The 21,460-nt window shown below is 45.3% G+C and overlaps 1 protein-coding gene across 1 annotated transcript in view; it reads right to left on the bottom strand.

The window, feature by feature from the left end:
- Positions 1 to 7,622: 7,622 nt before the first annotated feature.
- CYP39A1 (cytochrome P450 family 39 subfamily A member 1) overlaps positions 7,623 to 21,460 on the bottom strand; it is a 284,249-nt gene continuing 270,411 nt past the window's right edge. The window contains exon 13 of the mRNA XM_069236086.1: positions 7,623 to 7,976. The gene's annotated coding sequence lies outside the window, so the exon portion shown is untranslated. The remainder of the gene's footprint in view (positions 7,977 to 21,460) is intronic.

Raw genomic sequence — 21,460 nt, 5'->3', positions numbered from 1 at the left:
AGGTGCCTGCCTCACCAAGGCCCATATGTATGGATGGTTAGCGTCGCTTTAGCGCCATTTATTTTGGTGCTAAAATGCTCTAACCTAACTCCATATTTATATTTTGATGTTAGACCTGTCTAGCGTAAACATATTGAAGTTAGCGCCATGTTTAGAATGGGCGAACCCACCTTGCGTCAATGAGATGAAAGGTAGGCATTCCTGTCCTAAATACGACGCTAACCCCCTAGCGCCATATTTACCTCCAGGCTCAGAAACGACGCGCAAGGAGGAAGGGGGCCTTAATAATGATGCTAAGCCCGCTTTGCGCCATTATTTAATGCCTGGGTCAGACCAGGTGTTAGGGTGCAGGTAGGCCCATTTCCATGGCTAAACACCATGGAATGGGCATAAAGATGCCCACCCTAAGTCCCAGCAACAGCACCATCCACACCACAGGGGCACTACAGGAAGGGGCCCACCCCAGGTAAGTTGCAGGTAAGTGTTTGTGTATGTGTGTGTTTTGCCATTGAAGGCCTCTTACATGGGGCCCTATGCCTGGCACTGGGTTTTTTGGGCTTTAGACAGGAGTATTTTTTTGGCTGCTTGTGAGTCAGAAAATGACGCTAGGCTGATTAGCGGCAGAATTTTTGCCGGTACCCAGCCTAATGTCATTTCTTAACTACTTTTTTAACGCTAGCCATTTCTTAGCGCCATTGTATGTCTTTACTTAAATATTGCACACAGCTAGCGCTATAGAATGGTGTTAGCTCGCGCTAAATAAAATGACGCCCAAACTGCGTTAGAGCAGTTGTGTGCCATTTTCCATAAATATGTGTCCAAATGTTTGAGGCACTAAGGAAATTCCATTGTTTATGGATCTGTATGTGCGAGAAAGATGGCGAATAATAACATAAATACGTCAAGTGGAGAGAGAAATAATCACACATTGAAAATATTGCAGTTGGATTGTAATACCCAGACATCTGGAGTAAGTGTTGGGAAAAAGACCAAACGTGTGCGCTGTATTGGAATATTTTATTATTAGAAAACATTTAACTTTTTAGTGTGTATTTTTTGTTTACTTTGTAAAATAGCAAAGTCAGCTGGTTTATTTAAAAAAACAAACTTATAAAGGCATCCAGATTATGCTGTGCACATTTTAACTTTTATGTATGTTTTTCTTTTGAACTCATTTTATTGAATTTTACAATTTTACACTTTTTAAACAGTAAATATAAAATAGGGCATACCCACGCGCTCATAGTCATGATTAATCCGATGATCAGAGAACATCCACAGGTGTTGTTTGTATTCTCGAAGTATTACAGTTCGTTTTTAATTTCCAACATTGAATGCATGAATGATTCACGACACGTGGTTCCCCTGTAGCTGTTAGACAGTTTTCTTTATCAAGGTTAAAATAGCTTAAAAACAAAATCATGGTAAGGCATTTCATATCACTGGTTTACCCATGCATGGAATGGTTAGATTGCACGTTGGACACTGCGAGCTCTATACCAAGAAAGAACCCCGAGGTTGGTGCGAGTGTGACAATGCTTTTAAAAACATGTCCTAAGGTGGGTGGGTGGAAAGTTATTACAGTTCAAATGTCTAGAGATGGGAACTGGAGCTACAGGAAGCCTATCCCGTAACTGGGAGGAGAGATTAAAGACGGGGGGAGGAAAATTCCCTTTGTGGACCTTCTGGGAATCCACGGTTGAATATCTTTGAAGGAATCAGACCGATTTTGAGTCTAGGTGGGGGAATCAAGCAGGCTTTCCCACCTAGAAGTGCCCAACACACAGTCCCGAACCACAGACAACAGCAGGTCATGTTCAGTCCAAACTATTGTTTGCCCTGCTCGAGAGTTCAAAGTTTGAAACACTGGTGTTAAGGGCTACACAGCACTGGTTGTGCTTATCTTCACATAAACTGTGTTATGGACTACCTGGAACTACATTAACCAGAATGCACTGGGAAGGACTGGGACACGTGATCAGTGTGAGATTCCACTGCCCAATATTCTGTAGACTTTTCAATAATATAGGCCCCGCCCCCCTGAGTTCTGTTTTTCCCTTTGACTAGTTGGGGTAGTGATGTGTGATTTTGGTGTATTGCCAAGTGAATCGGAGTGTCCCACTTCTGGTATACCCTAGAGACAGTAATGGGCATAACGTGAAAGCACCAGGGGAGGGCTACATGTGAAAGCGTAGTGTACTGAGAAACCCCCTTAAGGTACTTGTGAGGTTTGCCAGCCACACTTGTCAGCACAGGTGGGCTTCCAAGATAGCATTATGCCAGGCCCAACAGAAGTGGCTTTTAGAACATATACATATGGCTAATTATGAGGTGCTTATCTATAGTTTTCTGGATCGCACATTTTTGAAAATAAATGGGTCCCGTTCTTGCATACATACATTATTAGTTAGAAGTTCTACCAGCTGGTGGATATGAGATGACTTCTTGTTCTTGAACTTATTTTGGTCTTTTGAAACTGTGCACTTGAATAATTCCCTGTTCCTTCTTGTTACTCTTTCTATGAGTTGACAGTGTAAAGTTCTAATAGTAACTTATTGCATATAGGGAGAGTTCTCCACCACTGGGGCGGAGATCTCCTTATGGTAAAGTGTACAGAAAATTAAAAAAACTTTATTATTCTTTTGTGGGTAGGTATAAGTCCCTTCCATAAACCCCTCATTACCCTCCTGACAACACATCCTGACTCCTCCTTAAAGCCCTCCCATTTAGTAGATGTAGGAAGCTGGCTCTGTATATGCTATATATAAATGAGATATAGGGGGTTATTCTAACTTTGGAGGAGGTGTTAATCCGTCCCAAAAGTGACGGAAAAGTGACGGATTTACCACCAGCCGTATTACGAGTCCATTATATCCTATGGAACTCGTAATACGGCTGGTGGTATATCTGTCACTTTTGGGACGGATTAACACTCCTCCAAAGTTAGAATAACCCCCATAGTGTGCACAGAGTCCAGGGATTCCCCAGAGGCTTGACAGAGGCAATAATAGATAATGCTCCATTTGTGGTAGTGTGGTCGAGCAGTTAGGCTTATCAGAGGGTAGTGTTAAAAAATTGTTGTACACATACAAGCAATAGAAGAAACACACACTCAATGACTTAACTCCAGACCAATAGGATTTTATATAGGAAAATATATTTTTGTTACTTTATTACTACAACCACAAGACTCAGTTCAGAAGAAAATACTGTTGCAGGTAAGTACTTAGCATAGACATCAATGTAACTTTGTTTCACTTTAGTCAAGAAAACAGTTTTTAAGTAAATGGAGAATTTCTATTTCAAAAGTGGACACAGTGCATTTTTCAGACCAGTTCCTGGGGGAAAAAAATAAAGTACAGGTTTAGGGGTAAGTACACGACTTACAGTTCCAGTCTCTGGATTATAGGTAGTCCACCGCTGGGGGTTCAAGTTAACCTCAAACATCCACCACCAGCAACACGGGGCCAGCTGGGTGCAGAGGTCAAAGTTGAGCAATTTCAACGTGGGCTCCTATGGAGACAGGGGGTACTCGGAATTCAGTCTGCCAGCAGGTAAGTACCCGCCGCTCAGAGGGCAGACAAGGGGGGATTAGAGGAGCACTGGAGGGTCCCCAAGTAGGCACCAATCCCACACCCTCAGCAGCACTGGGCAGCCAGGTGCAGGGTGCAAACAGGGCATCGGGTTTCCAATGAAACTCATGAGGGGTCCCTGGGGGTCACTCAGGCGCTGCAGGCGAGGTCCAGGGGGTGTCTCGGGCACACCACATGTCCAACAGGGAAGAGGGCCGCCTGTTCACTGCACCGGGTTGCCGCACCGGGTGTCGATTTCTCCAAGGCCTGGGGGCTGCGGGTACAGTGGGTCCTTTGGCGTCAGTTATCTTCGTCCAGGGCAGTCGCGGTCAGGGATTCCTCGGGATTCTCTCTGCAGGCGTCATCGTGGAGGGGTGGAGAGGTCAACCCAGGGTGGGCTCTTGGTCGCCATCGCCTGGGGGTCCTCCCTGGTCGGTTGGGCCACCTGGACTCAGGCCATGGGCATCGAGTGCAGAGTGGTTGGGACTCACGCTTCTGGAGTGAGTTGGGAGTATTTCAGAAGAGGTTTCTTCTTTTTTTCTTCTTTGGACAGGGCCGCTGTTCACTGGAGTTCTTTATCCTCTGTAATGCAGGCAGACCTCTGGAGGTTTTTCGGAGGTCGCTGGACCTGCAGTTTCTTTGAAGCAGGTGACAGGGCTGGGGCCAAGTCAGTTGTTGTCTCCTTTCCTTCTCTGCTGGGGTTTCCGCTAAGCAGTCCTTCTTCTTGTGAGGTCGTCAGGAATCTGACTAGCTTGGTTCAGGGAGCTCCTAAATACAAGATTTAGGGGTGTTTTAGGGTTAAAGGGCAGTAGCTAATGGCTACTGTCCCTGAGGGTGGCTACACCCTCCTGATGCCCACTCCCTTTGGTGTGAAGCACCTCCACCCAGTGCCGGCTTTGTTTCTGGCCTCAGAGAGCACAAAGGCTCTCACCCCATGGGGTCAGAAACTCGTCTCTCAGTGGCAGGCTGGCACAGACCAGTCAGTCCTGCACTGAAGGATTGGGTAAAATACAGGGGTCATCTCTAAGATGCCATCTGTGTGCATTTTTTAATAAATCCAACACTGGCATCAGTGTGGGTTTATTATTCTGAGAGGTTTGATACCAAACTTCCCAGTATTCAGTGTAGCCATTATGGAACTGTGGAGTTCATTTTGACAAACTCCCAGAGCATATACTTAATATGACCACACTGTACTTACAATGTCTAAGAATGGACTTAGTCACTGTAGAGGCATATTGCTCATGCAGCTATTCCCTCACCTGTGGAATAGTGCACCCTACCTTAGGGCTTTAAGGCCTGCTAGAGGGGTGACTTACCTATGCCACAGGCAGTGTTTTGTGTACATGGCATCCTGAGGTGGATGTCATGTCGACTTTGCCTTTTTCTCCCCACCAACACACACAACCTGCAATGGCAGTGTGCATGTGTTAGGTGAGGGGTCACTTAGGGTGGCACAACACATGCTGCAGCCCCTAGGGACCTTCCCTGATCACAGGGCCCTTGCTACCACTGGTACTTTTTACAAGGGACTTATCTCTGCGCCAGGGGTGTGCCAATTGTGGAAACAATGGTACATTTTTAGTGAAAGAACACTGGTGCTGGGGCCTGGTTAGCAGGGTCCCAGCACACTCTCAGCAAAGTCAGCATCAATATCAGGCAAAAAGTGTGGGGGGGGGGTTACTGCAACAAGGGCCATTTTCCTACAGTAGATAAGTACTCACCTTTTTCCAACCACTCCCCCGGTCCCTCACACATTTACTACTAAGCAGTAAACCTACACACATGAGGATCTCCCCTAAGAAAATATAGGAGAGGTGGCGATTTACACTTCTAGGGTTGTGAAATGCATTTTGTAGTAAGTATTACTCCTGTAGTACTACTTTATGTACTACAAAATGCAGTTTGTGAATTGGGCCCATGGTCTCCGGGATTACCCTTGCTTACTCAGTATCATGGTCTCCGGGATTACCCTTGGTTAGTCAGTACCAGGGCTTCCCTGTTTTTCACCCAAGCCTTTTTTCACAATTAACTCTCCCGGAAACCTTCAAACCCTACTTAACTTTATTTGTCATTCCCTATCTAGATTTAGTAACATCCACAAAAGCAAATACTGCAAATAATGCACTGCAAATCAGAGCTGGGTAGACTGTCCATAAAGCACATTGTATTTAACGTGTGACTTGTGTTTGAGTCAAGAGTTTCTACAATCTCTATCCCCACCTGATGGGGACAGACAGGTAAATCTGTTTCGATTCATACCCATCCCTCTAAAGACTACTTTTGAAAGGTAGTGACTGAGTCAAACACCTTTATTAACTATACGACACACCCTTGAAAATTCATTTTCGGGCTTGCATCACACTGACCCTCTAGTGTGTCTGTCACATCAGTAACAAATATTTCTGAAATGATTTGTAGGATTTTCCTTTTGAAAGTTTGCTGAATATCGTTCTTTGCGATCACTTGGGCGATATAAAGGTTGATGCTGTTCAAATCATTATCATTAATCATTTTCTTGCTAGCCTTGAAAAATCTCTTAACAGAGCGAAACACGTTTTTGAAGGCAATCAAATTCACCTACATAAATGTAAACAGCAACTATGTCTTTGTATTTGGATACTTTCAGAATTCATTAACAAAAGACGTGAAGTTGCCATTTCCAACAATTAGAAATGAAAACCAGTTATTTACATTGGAAATACGAAGGGGCTGATTTAAGAGCCCCTAGCGCCTCCTTTGCCACATTAGAGTCATTTTGTTGATGCTAATGTGGCCCAACAAGGCCAAAATCGCTGTGCCAAATTTACAAAGTTGCGCTACATTATGCCTGTGCCAGGCATGTATGCAAGGGGGGTGTTCCCTTGTTAGGGGGGGCTGACAAAATGGGCAAAGAAATCTAAGAGATTTTTTTGAGTCATTTTTTCCACCACTTTTAACACCTGCTCAGAGCACACGTTAAAAGGATGAACGCCATTGTTTACAACAGGCCTCAATGGGCTTTGCAGGATGAGGGTCAAAATGTTTGACACTAATCCTGCAAAGCTCCGAACTAGCATCCAAAATTTTGACACTAGTTCCCTAACTACCTACATGGAGGGCCATATCTTAGATATGGCGCACACATGGTGATGTTAGGGGGCACTAAGGGGCGCAAGAAAAGTGGCGCTACACTGGGTGCAGCACCACTTTTCTTGAATCTGGCCCTAACCTTTTCTGTTTAAAAAAACAAAAAGGGTGTGTCTTTTTATCCACACCTATCCTGCACACTAACTGAAGCAAAGGTTTAATTTCTCATCTACACGTTACCCAGGGATAACAGAGTTACTAAAGCTCCTATGCTGCCATAAAGTTGTGTGGAAGTCTAAACCTAAGGGTCTTATTACGAGGTTAGCAGGCCGACCGTTAGCCTGCCACCCCCGTCAACAGGAGACCATTGCGGAGCTGGCGTTCTCCCACCCCCAGGCCGATTACAAGGTTTCCACAGGGCTGACCGGCAGAAACCTCGGAAATTGGAGGTTTCCGCTGGTCGGCCCAGTGGACACCATGCAGCGGCATTGGCCTCGACGCCTCATGGAACCAAGGCCAATGCTGCCGCACGGAGGGTGCCTCCAGGGGGGCTCCTGCACTGCCCACAACATGGTCCTGAACTGGCCACGACCTGATCGTGGGCAGTGCAGGGGTCCCCTGTGGCCCCCAGTACTTCCTTTCTGCCAGCCTTTTCATGGCAGGGACCCCACCATGAAGAGACTGTCGGAAAGGGGACTTGTGATCAGCACGGCGGCGTTAACGCAGCGCCGCCATGGCTGACCATGTCTGACCGCCGCCACCCCGTCGGGAACCGTGTTCCCGGCGGTGGAGGCGGTCCCCTGGAAGTCCAGTTGTGTGGCGGTTCGACTGCCACCGCGAGTCTGGCGGTCTTAAGACTACCAGACTCGTAATGAGGCACTAAGTAAGTGGTTGGATAGACGTTGAGGACGAGAGGATCAATAAGAAGCAAGAACCTGAAACTGACCCACTGGGAGGATTCGCAAGGAAAACACAAAAAGATAACAAGTGGAATTTAACTTTAATTAGAACATTATTCAACAGCATATATTTAAGAAAAGGAAAGGCAAGAGAGGGTATTCTAGCATGACCAAAACACAGCATCTATACGCCTTGGAAATTCGCCTTCTTCCGAGGTAATGAATCACAAAACAAGACTGCATCCTTAGGACCTTTCTGTGCATTTGAAGGATGCCTTGTGTCTTTTATGGGTCCTTGCAATGCATGAGTTTGTTTATCTTCATGTACGCATATTTGGTATTTATCCTTGACTTTGGACATTTGCGTTGGAAGTTCGGTAGCAATGTCCACAACCTGCAAGTGTCTTTGTGTGAATTGACATTATTTTCTGTTATCCTGGAAAATACAAACACATTCAGTAAGTTGTAATACACTTTAACCCTTTACTGACCAGATTCCATAAAGGCAAAATGTTTATTCCAGCATTTACAAAAAGAGCAAATGTAATGTTCCTGCCTATTTCCCCCTTTAAAAAGTGCCACAACACACCGCACTCTGCAAAGGCTTCAATTAATTTGGTGGCTTCTGTTTGAACATTTCTCAGCTAAGTAATATCCTATCTCTTATGGTGCAAAAAGGTACACGCCGCATTAAATGTGGTCCAGCTTCAGCCTCTTGGAAAACTCCCCTAATGCTACATTCTTTGCCACAAATAGGACAAGACAACACTGTTTAAAAGCTCCAACAAACGTGGTTGCAGTTTAGCAAACTGCATGCAAGCACCCCACGCTGCCTCATCACGTCTCAAGTACCATCACACATAAAAAGTGACTGACCTTTAGCAGTAGATCAGTTCCCATGACTCAAGAAACCAAAGTATCCCAGGGGTCCTGTGGGCTGAATGTTGAGAAAGCAGACATGTTCTGGAGGTTATCCTTAGGCCTGTCGCTAATCCAGACAAGTACACACCTCATGGATGGGGAGGGAATGGCGTCAAGAATGCTGAATGCAGAGCTCTAAAGACTGATTTTATATAGGAACCTTCCTGTTGCCAGTAAGTGACGTTTTTTTATCCACACAACCGTACAAAGAGAAATTTTTCTGAAGTGAAGGAAAGATTGCATTTTACGTGCAAAATGCCTTCCCCTCTGTACCCAAAATCATTGTTCTTACTTTTCGTGGGGCCACTGCACAGCTGGATAGACAGTACCTTGCTAGGAAAGAAAGGCCTTGACACGTATGTGTCCGGAGAGCGTCCAGAAGGCTTCCCATTGATTGGACTCTGCTATTTAATCACCTGTACGAAGTAAACAATTACTTCCATCCCAAACTGTTGCACCCATTCAGTTTCAATAAGGATTAATTCTGCCTACAAGAACAAAGCTTGATCTACTATCGTATTTTCTATAAATAACTTTTCTATAGCCTATCTCTACGTATAAAAGCATCTGCATTACATAAATCCACATTTTCATATTTTATGTCACATAATATCTACAGGGTAATTTAGCATAATATACCAAGGCCAGAGTCTTGGTAATTAACCTTTAATTGAAAACAATTGTATTGGGTATACAATGCCAACACAAGATTGGAGCTGCTAGAGAACAATCCCGACAGATAAGCATTGTACAGCAAATGACTACTGAATGATACCAGTCAGTTTTGGTGTGCTCTGACCCTTTCCCCCACCACCCATTAGTACATCACACTCAGCACACTCACCATCCTGTGGTTAGTGAAAATACTCAAAATATTCTAGATCGGGATTTCAGGCATTGTCATGCTGTCTAATAAAATAGTCGCTGACCGTCCTTGATTGTTCACGACAGAGATTTGGAGTAAATATTTTTCCTAATCACTGGTGCCCCACTGTGCGTCCTTGCACCTGCAGCCTTCAAGTATCCCCGCTCCCAGGAAAGGGTTATGTTAAACACTTCGTCCTATGTTTAAATCTCTCCTTATGTTCGCAACCCCCGGGAAAGATTTAGAAATTGAGCTTGGGGATTGGAGGGGAGGGGGGTTCTCTAACCCCCCTCACAATCCCCAGGATCAATTTTGTATACCTCTCCTGATGTTTGCAAACATCGGGAAAGATGAAATATGATTTTAAAAAAGTATGTGGAGTAAACCATGATTAATGTTAACACGCCCAGCAAGATATTAGTGGTTTCCCCTCTGGCCGTGATTATTAATTTTACCCCCCATGTAGACCAAGGGGGAGTTAGTATATTCTATTCCCTCATCTTTCTCAAAGGTATGGTGAGTAACTCACTGACCAAAAATTTAAACAATTAAAAATGGATGAGCTGTATGCATACATTCTGAAGAAACATCTGTGAGTATCCAGTGTACATGCTCATAGTATTGTGCATGCCCACCGTGGTCTGATTGTTCATAATCAGTGAGTCTGTAGAAAATCGGACAAATTGTACTTTGACATGTGCATTGGAAACACATTACATTTTGCCTGAGACAGCGTGCGTACGCTGTCAGCAAAATCTTTTGTCAACAACAAAACAAAGTTTAAAAACAGGCTTAGAGCCTGCCCACTACTCATCATTGGTTGGCTTCGACATCACTCTTGTTTCCTTGCTTCCTAACTGTAACTGCCTCCTGTTTGCCTTCTCCTATCTACTGGATCTTCAAGTTTTTGTCCCTACCATGGAGCATGGACCAAGTACAGTTTCCTGTCTGTGGCCAGCGTCCTTTCACTTCCCATTACCTCTTTCAATAACTTAAAGCTTTTTTTTTTACATGCACTTTGTACAAGTGCATGTGTTTCCGGTCCCTCCCTCCATCCACTGTCTGCGCTCCTCCCACCCCCCCCAAAAACCTCTCTTGTGTTGCTGCTCCCTCCCTCCACCCCCACACCTCCCAGATGTTGCTTGCCCTGCCACACTCCACCTGCCCTCCATTCAGTTGCTGCACCCTCCCTCCTGCCCCACACCTCCCTCGTGTTGCTTGCCCCCACACTCCCCCTGCCCACTGTTGTATGGCTACTCCCTCCCTCCTCTTCACCACCTCCCTCTTGTTGCTTGCCCTGTTCTCCTCCACATGTTCATTGTGTTGCTTACCCCCCACAGTTCCGTCAGCTCCCTCCAACCCTCCCATCCCCACAAAAAACATTAAATAAAGCCAAACAGCTCTTATGGATTCAAGTGATATTTGGCTTTGTTTCATGTTGTTAGACATATTGCACAGCAATGTGGCTTGCTGTGCAACATGGCCTAAAGAAAAAAAAGCAATCCAATGCAGTCAAAGCTGGCCGTGTCATAGTGCTTTTTCTACTTTAAGCCATGTTGTAAAGCAGCCAGTGCAACATCTCCAAAAATACACTGACAAGGCCAATAGATCTTACGTAGTGCCAATGTTCATTTGCATTTTATCTCCAAAATGGATGAATGGATTTTCATCAAAGCAAGAAAGGAACTCAAATGAATGGAGGGGTGCATTGCCATAAAATGTTGATGACCACCTGTTCAGCAGTTTCGGATTTATGCAAGGACAAAAATCTCCTATTGAAAATCCCATTGTAAAGGTGATCGAATAATAATTATGGGAGTCCTCTTATACCTTTTGATCAGTTTGGCTGCCCTGTACCAATTTTGGCACACTTTAAGATATCTTTCTATATGTTGTTCCTCTAAATCTGGTATGGATTGGTGAAGGGGGTGTCAAAGTTTTTAAGGATACAAATTGGGTTTCCTGTGGAGTGAGATGTCAACCTTACCTACAGCGCCTCTTTAGTATAAATGCTATAATGGGTGTTTGATGTACTGTGGATTGGGTATATAGTTGCCCCGTGCAGGGTTGGACTGGTCCATAGGGCAATCAGGCAGTGCCCAATAGGCTTGTCTGACAGATCAATGTGTGGACCAGGTTTTAGCAGTTTGTGTGCCCGTTTTATGGCCAGGAGGGCGAAATTTTACTGTTGAAGTCCCTGCTATTACCACAAGCATCCCCTGCAGCAAATACAAAAGCATGCGCTCTCCCATATCTAGCAAAGCACCCATACTGCGACTCTTTACAAGTTCAAAACTGGCCTGATTTGTAAATGTGGGCCATTTATTTAGCCATCTGATTCGCTAATGGGGGGAGCACTTTTATTTTGGTGCCTAGACCTATTTTTTTGTCCTAGTTCGACCCTGGTCCTGTACATGGCGTGGTAAGGGTTCTGGTGTCCTGCATGTATAAAGTGGACCTGAGTGGTCTGAGTATTGCGTGGTTTGCTCTAGGTGTATGTTTGGTGTTGTTCCTCTGGTAACCAGTTGATCTGAATAGACGTGTGATGATATTATGCATATTAAATCCTCCGAGTTTCTGCTTTTTTACTCAAGGAGTGGGCTACATGCAGATAACCCATCAGGAGCCAGTGTCTACCTTGTATAGCTTTCGGGACTTCGTTGCCTGGAAAGGGAACGATCCACAAACTGACATCATACACTCCAGGCACCACGAAGCTCATGCAGGGAATCACGACACATATAACACAACACAATTTCCTCCTTTCAATCCACACAAAGGAGACTCTTCCGGAGAACCAGTACCTGTTCCTAACATCCTACAACAAGCATAGACAAACACACTGCAGGACGCTATGTACAGCAACATTCTCCTACTAACATGACAAAAAAAGTCGTAGGGGCTGTAGCCCACAAAAAACAAAACACATCACACATTCACTTAGAACAACTTAGTGCCCGAGCAACAACACCAGGCCTACTCCCTGGGCACAGCAGAGCAGTGCCCTGACCCGAGTGACCACACCAGTCGAAGAGCCGAACATAACGATGGAGACTGATAACCGATAGGGACAGGTCTGCCTCTGCCCCCGCTACATCAGCACCAATGGCCTTACGACCTTTAGGGCAGAAGAGGAGGGTTTTAGTTTTGATAATGACCTCAAACATTCATTACTTTCTCCCTCGGATGCAATATCCCAATATCTCGTTTTTCAGTGACTTTGCGACGTCAGTTCTGCAAATACGCTATGAGACGTCAAGGTGCTATTATTTGCAAACACGGATGAACAAATCAATAGGGAGGGATTGCCTCGAGCTCTAGAAGAGTTCTATTTTTAGCATCCACTGAGGTGTAAGGTTACACTAGAATACCTCTTCAGCATTTCGACGTGTATATAGCCTTACGAATCACTAAATGTGCCCTTAGGTTTTCATTACTTATAGCGGGCTGGTTGCTAACTGTTCACAGTGCCTGTAACAACACGTTCATAATGCTGTTTCCATCACTTAACCTTCCTTTACAGCTGTAAAAACTTGAATCTCTTTTCACATGAAGCGGTTAAATCCGGAATACCTGTAGTGATCAATAAGGCTCAATGTTCTGTGCATTTGCCTAGGAGGTACAGAAATCACAGATAAAAATAGGTAGTTTGTGCTAAATAGGTGTACAAATCAGCAAAGATTCATTAACACTGAGAAAATAAATTTGTTTTCCAGCTTTCACTGCCCAGACCTGAAAGGGTGAGAATCCATGGGCTAATTAAATATTCAAAGGGCCCTTACACTGACCCTGGCCACTCAGATGACTCAGTGAGCTCAGCACTCATTGTTGATTTCTGTTGTCATCTGCAAGTCAAAAGAGAAACTGCTGACAAAGCCAGCTCAGCTTTTCGCAATTTTTCTGTCTCAACAAACTGAGTATTATTAAATTGTCAAAAAGAAAATCTAGTTTCCATTGATGAAGGCTGGCCACGTTTCCATTTAAAAGCAGAGTGTTCCTCTTGGTCCATCGATTCCCTTAACCTCTATCCTGTTCCCTCCCTTCTTTCATCGCCCCCTCACCGAGCAGCTGGATAGATCAGTGGTTCCCAACCTTTTGACTCCTGAGGACCCCCACTCAATCACTGCTGGAAGCCAGGGACCCCCAAGCAATTTGTAGGATTTAAATTTCAAACATTAAAACAGTAATTCACAAAAAATACACAAACAAGTACACACCAAACAAATACTCGTATTACTAAAGATATAAATATTTTATATTGAAAAAATATGCCAAAAACTGAAACATTTTAAAGGGAAGGTTGGTGCTAGATCTCAGTGAATAACTTTTCAATGTTTGGTTTTATTTAGGAGAGCTGAGTCCTCAGGTCAGATCCTACATTTCCCAAGCGCGTTTTGTTTTTATTTTTTAGGTACATAATGTAGGAAGTTAGCTCTATATATACTATCTCAAAGTGAGATATAGTGTGCACAGAGTCCAAGGGTTCCCCGTAGAGGCTGATAGTTGCAAAATTAGATAATACTAATGCTCTATTTTGTGGTAGTGTGGTCGAGCAGTAGGCTTATCAGAGGGTAGGGTTAAGCATTTGTTGTACACACAGAGGCAATAAATGAGAACACACACTCAAAGACAACTCCAGGCCAATAGGTTTTTATATAGAAAATTATTATTTTCTTAATTTATTTTAGAACCACAAGATTCAGAATTCAAGTAAATACATAAATTGTAAGGTACTTGGCATAGGTAAGTGTGGAACTTTGAAGTAAAACAGTTTGGGCAAAAATGGAAATAAGCTATTGGACACTGCAAAAATCAACAGTTCCTGGGGGAGGTAAGTACAAGTTAGTTTAGCAGGTAAGTAAAGCACTTACAAGTTCAGTCTCTGGAGCATAGGCACCCCACCGTTGGGAGTTCAAGTCAACCCCAAACACCCAGCACCAGCAACACAGGGCCGGTCAGGTGCAGAGGTCAAAGTAAGGCCCAAATAACATAGGCGCCTACGGAGACTAGGGGTGCTCCGGATCCAGACTGCTAGCAGGTTAGTCTTCAGGGAGCAGACCAGGGGAGTTTTGTAGAGCACTGGGTGGGGTTACAAACAGGCACACAAAATACACCCTCAGCGGCACAGGGGTGGCTTGGTGCAGTGTGCAAAGTAGGTGTCGGGTTTAGTATTGAAATAAATGCAGGGACCTGAGGGTCACTCTGGAAATGCAGGCAGGGCACAGGGGGGCTTTTTCGGCCCAACCACCGACTGGGCAACGATGAGGGCCACCTGCTCGTCACTCCTGCACCAGTAGTTGGTTTCTGTCAGGCCTGGGGGCTGCGGGTGCAGTGCTTCTTCCAGGCGTCTGGTTATTTGTTACTGGGCAGTTGCGGTCAGAGGGAGCCTCTGGATTCTCTCTGCAGGCGTCGCCGTGGGGGTGCAGGGAGGTCATCTCAGGGTGTCCACATCGTGGGAGTCACCTGGGGGTCCTTGCTGCAGTGTTGGCTTCTCCAGACACGAGCCGTGTAGATTAGACAGAACTGCTGTCCACTGGAGTTTCTTGGTCCTTTGGGTTGCAGGGCAGTCCTCTGCGTCGGCAGAGGTCACTGGTCCCGCTGGATGCGTCGCTGTTGCAGGTTCTTTGAGTCTGGAGAAAGGCTGGCAGGGCTGGGGCCAAGACAATTGTTGTCTCAGTTGTCTCTGCGGGGCTTTCAGGTCAGCAGTCCTCCTTCTTTAGGTCGTCAGGAATGAAAATGTCACTTACCCAGTGTACATCTGTTCGTGGCATTAGTCGCTGCAGATTCACATGTTTGGCACAGTCCGCTGCCTGGTGTTGGGCTCGGAGTATTACAAGTTGTTTTTCTTCGAAGAAGTCTTTTTGGTCACGGGACCGAAGGACTCCTCCCTCTTTGGCTCCATTGCGCATGGGCGTCGACTCCATCTTAGATTGTTTTCCCCGCAGAGGGTGAGGATGGAGTTGTTTGGTATAAATAGTGCCCATGCAATGGAGTGAATATGTATGTATGATAAGAGTTTCTAATAATTATTTACAAATGTTCAGATGTTTAAGGTTTATGATCTACTTCTAAACGGCTACAGGCTTCCCGGGGAGGTGGGAGGGTACATGTGAATCTGCAGCGACTAATGCCACGAACAGATGTACACTGGGTAAGTGACATTTTCAGTTCGATGGCATATGTTGCTGCAGATACACATGTTTGGCATAGACTATAAAGCAGTTACCTCCCCTAAAAGCGGTGGTTTAGCCTGTAGGAGTTGAAGTAGTTTGGAATAATGTTCTTAGTACAGCTTGGCCCACTGTAGCTTGTTGTGCATTTAGTACGTCTACACAGTAGTGTTTAGTAAACGTATGAGGCGTAGACCAGGTTGCAGCCTTACATATTTCGCTCATAGGAATGTTTCCTAGAAAGGCCATTGTAGCACCTTTCTTTCTGGTTGAGTGTGCCTTTGGTGTAATAGGCAATTCTCTTTTGGCTTTAAGATAGCATGTTTGAATGCATCTGACTATCCATCTAGCAATGCCTTGTTTAGAGATTGGATTTCCTATGTGTGGTTTTTGAAAAGCTATGAACAGTTGTTTTGTTTTCCTGATTAGCTTTGTTCTGTCAATGTAATACATTAGTGCTCTTTTGATGTCTAATGTATGTAGTGCCCTTTCAGCCACAGAATTTGGTTGTGGGAAGAACACTGGCAATTCTACTGTTTGATTTAAATGGAATGGTGAGATTACCTTTGGCAGAAATTTTGGATTTGTTCTTAGAACTATTTTATTGTTGTGTATTTGAATAAATGGTTCTTGTATGGTAAATGCCTGTATTTCACTTACTCTTCTGAGGGATGTGATTGCAATGAGAAATGCGACCTTCCAGGTTAGATATTGCATTTCACAGGAATGCATGGGTTCGAAAGGGGGACCCATGAGTCTTGTTAAGACGATGTTAAGATTCCATGAAGGAACTGGTGGTGTTCTTGGTGGTATAATTCTTTTTAGCCCTTCCATGAATGCTTTAATAACTGGTATTCTAAATAGAGACGATGAATGAGTAGTTTGTAGGTAAGCAGATATAGCTGCGAGGTGTATTTTTATAGATGAAAAAGCGAGATTTGCTTTTTGCAAATGTAGTAAGTATCCTACTATGTCTTTAGTAGAGGCATGTACTGGTTGTATTTGATTGGCATGGCAGTAGTAAACAAATCTTTTCCACTTAGATGCATAGCAGTGTCTAGTGGAAGGTTTTCTAGCTTGTTTTATGACCTCCATGCATTCTTGTGTGAGGTCCAAGTGTCCGAATTCTAGGATTTCAGGAGCCAAATTGCCAGATTCAATGATGCTGGGTTTGGATGTCTGATCTGTTCTTTGTGTTGTGTTAACAGATCTGGCCTGTTGGGTAGTTTGACATGCGGTACTAGTGAAAGGTCTAGTAGAGTTGTATACCAAGGTTGTCTTGCCCATGTGGGTGCTATCAGTATGAGTTTGAGTTGGTTTTGACTTAACTTGTTTACTAAATATGGAAGGAGAGGGAGAGGGGGAAAAGCGTACGCAAATATCCCTGACCAATTCATCCATAGAGCATTGCCTTGTGATTCGCGGTGTGGGTACCTGGATGCGAAGTTTTGGCATTTTGAGTTTTCTTTTGTTGCGAACAAATCTATCTGGGGTGTTCCCCAAATTTGAAAGTACTTGTTCAGGACTTGGGGGTGAATTTCCCATTCGTGGACTTGTTGGTGGTCTCGCGAAAGGTTGTCTGCTAGTTGGTTTTGTATTCCTGGAATAAATTGTGCTATTAGGCGAATGTTGTTGTGAATCGCCCACTGCCAAATTTTTTGTGTTAGGAGGCACAATTGTGTTGAGTGTGTTCCTCCTTGTTTGTTTAGATAATACATTGTTGTCATGTTGTCTGTTTTGACAAGAATGTATTTGTGTGTTATTATGGGTTGGAAGGCTTTTAACGCTAGAAATACTGCCAACAGTTCTAGGTAATTGATATGAAATTTTGTTTCGTGTATATCCCATTGTCCTTGAATGCTGTGGTGATTGAGGTGTGCTCCCCACCCTGTCATGGAAGCATCTGTTGTTATAACGTATTGAGGCACTGGGTCCTGAAATGTCCGCCCTTTGTTTAAATTTTTGCTGTTCCACCATAGAAACCAGAGGTATGTTTGGCGGTCTACCAACACCAGATTTTGAAGTTGACCCTGTGCCTGTGACCATTGTGATGCTAGACACTGTTGTAAGGGTCGCATGTGTAGTCTTGCGTTTGGGACAATGGCTATGCATGATGACATCATGCCTAGAAGTTTTAGCGCAAATTTTGCTTGTATCTTTTGGTTTGGAAACATAGCACTTATTAGCTTGTGGAATGCCTGCACTCTTTGTGGACTTGGAGTGGCAATTCCTTTTGATGTGTTGATGGTTGCTCCTAGATATTGTTGTGTTTGACACGGTTCTAGGTGTGATTTTGTGTAGTTGATGGAAAACCCCAGTTTGTGAAGGGTTTGTATGACAAAAGTGGTGTCGTTTGCGCATTTTTTTACTGTGTTGGTTTTGATTAGCCAGTCGTCTAGGTAAGGGAACACATGTATCTGTTGTCTCCTGATGTGTGCTGCTACTACTGCTAGACATTTTGTGAACACTCTTGGTGCAGTTGTTATTCCGAATGGCAACACCTTGAATTGGTAATGTATTCCTTTGAATACGAACCGTAGGTACTTTCTGTGAGAAGGGTGTATTGGTATATGAAAGTACGCATCCTTTAGGTCTAATGTGGTCATGTAATCTTTCTGTTTGAGCAGTGGAATGATGTCTTGTAGTGTGACCATGTGAAAATGGTCCGATATGATGTAGGTATTTAGTGTCCTGAGATCTAATATTGGTCTCAATGTTTCGTCTCTTTTTGGAATTAGAAAGTACAGGGAGTAAACTCCTGTGTTTTTTTGTTGTACTGGTACTAATTCTATTGCATCCTTTTGCAGTAGTGCTTGAACTTCTAGTCCTAAAAGTTCTAAATGATGTTGTGACATTTTGCGTGTTTTGGGGGGGATGTTTGGTGGGAAGTTGTGGAATTCTATGCAATAGCCATGTTGGATTATTGCTAATACCCAATTGTCTGTTGTAATCTGTTGCCAAGATTGGTAGAATTGGCTTAGTCTTCCCCCCACTGGTGTTGAGTGAAGGGGTTGCGTGACTTGAAAGTCACTGTTTAGGTGGAGGTGTTTTTGGAGTCTGGAATCTTCCCCTACTCCTTGGGAATTGACCCCCCCGATATCCCCTGAAACCTCCCCTTTGGAAGGAACCCTGATATGGTGTGGTTCTTGATTGTTGGCTGGTGGTGTCTGTGGGTTGGCCACGAAACCCCCCTCTAAATGGAGTTTTTCTGAAAGAGCCTCTGCTCTGCGGGGAGTAGAGTGCGCCCATGGCCTTGGCCGTGTCTGTGTCCTTTTTAAGTTTTTCAATGGCTGTATCCACTTCCGAGCCAAACAGTTGTTTCTCGTTGAAGGGCATATTAAGGACAGCCTGCTGGATTTCAGGTTTGAAGCCTGAAGTGCGTAGCCAAGCGTGTCTCCTTATGGTGACAGCAGTGTTGACTGTTCTTGCTGCAGTATCGGCTGCGTCTAGTGAAGAGCGGATTTGATTGTTTGAGATCGTTTGTCCCTCTTCCACTATTTGCTGCGCCCTTTTTTGGTATTCCTGGGGAAGATGGTCTACGAGAAGTTGCATCTCGTCCCAGTGTGCGCGGTCATATCTGGCCAGCAGCGCTTGTGAATTTGCGATGCGCCACTGGTTGGCTGCCTGTGATGCCACTCTTTTCCCTGCCGCGTCAAATTTTCGGCTTTCTTTGTCCGGAGGTGGGGCGTCGCCAGATGTATGTGAATTTGCTCTTTTGCGAGCTGCCCCTACTACCACAGAGTCGGGTGGTAACTGCGAAGTAATAAACACTGGGTCTGTGGGTGGTGGTTTGTATTTCTTATCCACCCTTGGGGTGATGGCTCTTGATTTTACGGGCTCCTCAAAAATTTGTTTTGCGTGCCGTAACATCCCTGGTAGCATTGGGAGACATTGATATTGGCTATGTGTAGCCGAGAGGGTGTTAAATAAGAAATCATCCTCTATAGGATCGGAATGCAGTTGGACATTGTGGAAGTCTGCAGCCCTAGCCACCAGTTGCGAGTATGAGGTACTGTCCTCTGGCGGTGACGGCTTTGTGGGGTATGACTCGGGATCATTGTCCGGCACTGGGGTGTCATACAGGTCCCAAGCGTCTTGATCCTGATTGTCATGACTTATGGTAGTTTGCGCTGGTGAGTGCATTTGTGGCGGTGTTTGTGCCGGCGATGCCTGTGGAGGAGAGGGCGGAGGCGTGACTTTTTTAACCACTTTGGCTTGTGGTTGTGTGTCATCCTTTGGAAGTCCGATCCTTCTTTTCCTCATGATTGGGGGAAGGGTTGATATCTTCCCTGTATCTTGCTGGATGCACAGTCTCTTTTGTGTGTAGTCCGATTCTACACTTTGGAGCTCTTGTCCAAATTTGTGCATTTGGCCACTTAGTCCTTGTTCCTCTGAGTAGGATGAAGGTGTGGTATTTTTCGGCGCCGAGAGAGAATCTTTTTTCGGTTTCGGCACCGACAGAATTTTTGTTCCTTTCGGCATGGATTCTCGGTGCCGATGTTTTTCGGTGCCGGTATCTTGTTTTTGTCTCTCGGAGCCGCTTTCTCGGCTCCGAGGTTGCTCCATGGCGGTCCCTCGACCGGAGTCGGGTGTCTTCGCTATGGGCGTGCCCTTTTTCGGCCCCTTCGACGGGTCGCCTGATTTATGGGTCGAGCCATGGCCTGTTGGCAGTGGCGTCCCCTGGGCTTTCGGTTTGTCGATGGATTTACTTTTCGACGTCTTACTCACAGTTTGTTGCTGTTGTTCGACGTCGGAGTCTCCGGATTCTGATTCCGGAACCGAGAATGTTTCCTCTTCGTCGTCGAAACGTTGTTTTGTCGACGTGGACGCCATTTGGTGACGCCTGGCTCTTCGGTCCCGGAGTGTTTTTCTGGACCGGAAGGCTCGACAGGCTTCACAGGTATCCTCCTTGTGCTCGGGGGACAAGCACAAGTTACAGACCAAGTGCTGATCTGTATAAGGATACTTACTGTGACATTTTGGGCAGAAACGAAACGGGGTCCGTTCCATCGGCTTCGATGTCGCACGCGGTCGGGCCGACCAGGCCCCGATGGGGGATCGAAACTGCCCCAAAGTCTTCCGATGATCGGTGTCGATGTACCTAACTATCCCGATACCGAACGGAACAATACCGACGCTTTCTTCCGAGATTCTGACTAACTTTCCGAACCGAAACACGGAGCGAAAAGGAATACGTCCGAACCCGACAGCGGAAAAAAACAATCTAAGATGGAGTCGACGCCCATGCGCAATGGAGCCAAAGAGGGAGGAGTCCTTCGGTCCCGTGACCAAAAAGACTTCTTCGAAGAAAAACAACTTGTAATACTCCGAGCCCAACACCAGGCAGCGGACTGTGCCAAACATGTGTATCTGCAGCAACATATGCCATCGAACATCTGTTTTCCTGGGTTCCGGGTCACCCCTAAATACTCAATTTAGGGGTGTGTTTAGGGCTGGAGGGCAGTAGCCAATGGCTACTTTCCCTGAGGGTGGCTAGACCATCCTGGTGCCTCCTCCCTATGGGGAGGGGGGCACATCCCTAATCCTATTGGGGGAAATCCTCCAAAGCAAGATGGAGGATTTTCTAAGGCAGGGGTCACCTCTGCTCAGGACACCTTAGGGGCTGTCCTGGCTGGAGGGTGACTCCTTCTTGTTTTTCTCATTATCTCCTCCGGACTTGCAGCCAAAAGTGGTGGCTGTGTCCGGGGGGTGGGTATCTCCACTAGCTGGAGTGTCCTGGAGCACTGCAACACCAGGCTTGAGCCTTTGAGGCTCACCACCAGGTGTTACAGTTCCTGCAGGGGGAGGCGTGAAGCACCTCCACCCAGTACAGGCTTTGTTCCTGGTCACAGAGTGCACAAAGGCACTCACCCCAGTCACCCCATGTGGCCAGAAACCTGTCTGGATGTGGCAGGCTGGCAGAAACTGGTCAGCCTAGCACTAGTAGTTGGGCTGGTATACAGG

This window comes from Pleurodeles waltl, chromosome 5, assembly GCF_031143425.1.
Source record: "Pleurodeles waltl isolate 20211129_DDA chromosome 5, aPleWal1.hap1.20221129, whole genome shotgun sequence".
In the NCBI taxonomy this organism is placed as follows: Eukaryota; Metazoa; Chordata; class Amphibia; order Caudata; family Salamandridae; genus Pleurodeles; species Pleurodeles waltl.
Note: the sequence above shows the minus strand (reverse complement) of the source record. Positions and strands in the feature narration are given on the sequence as shown.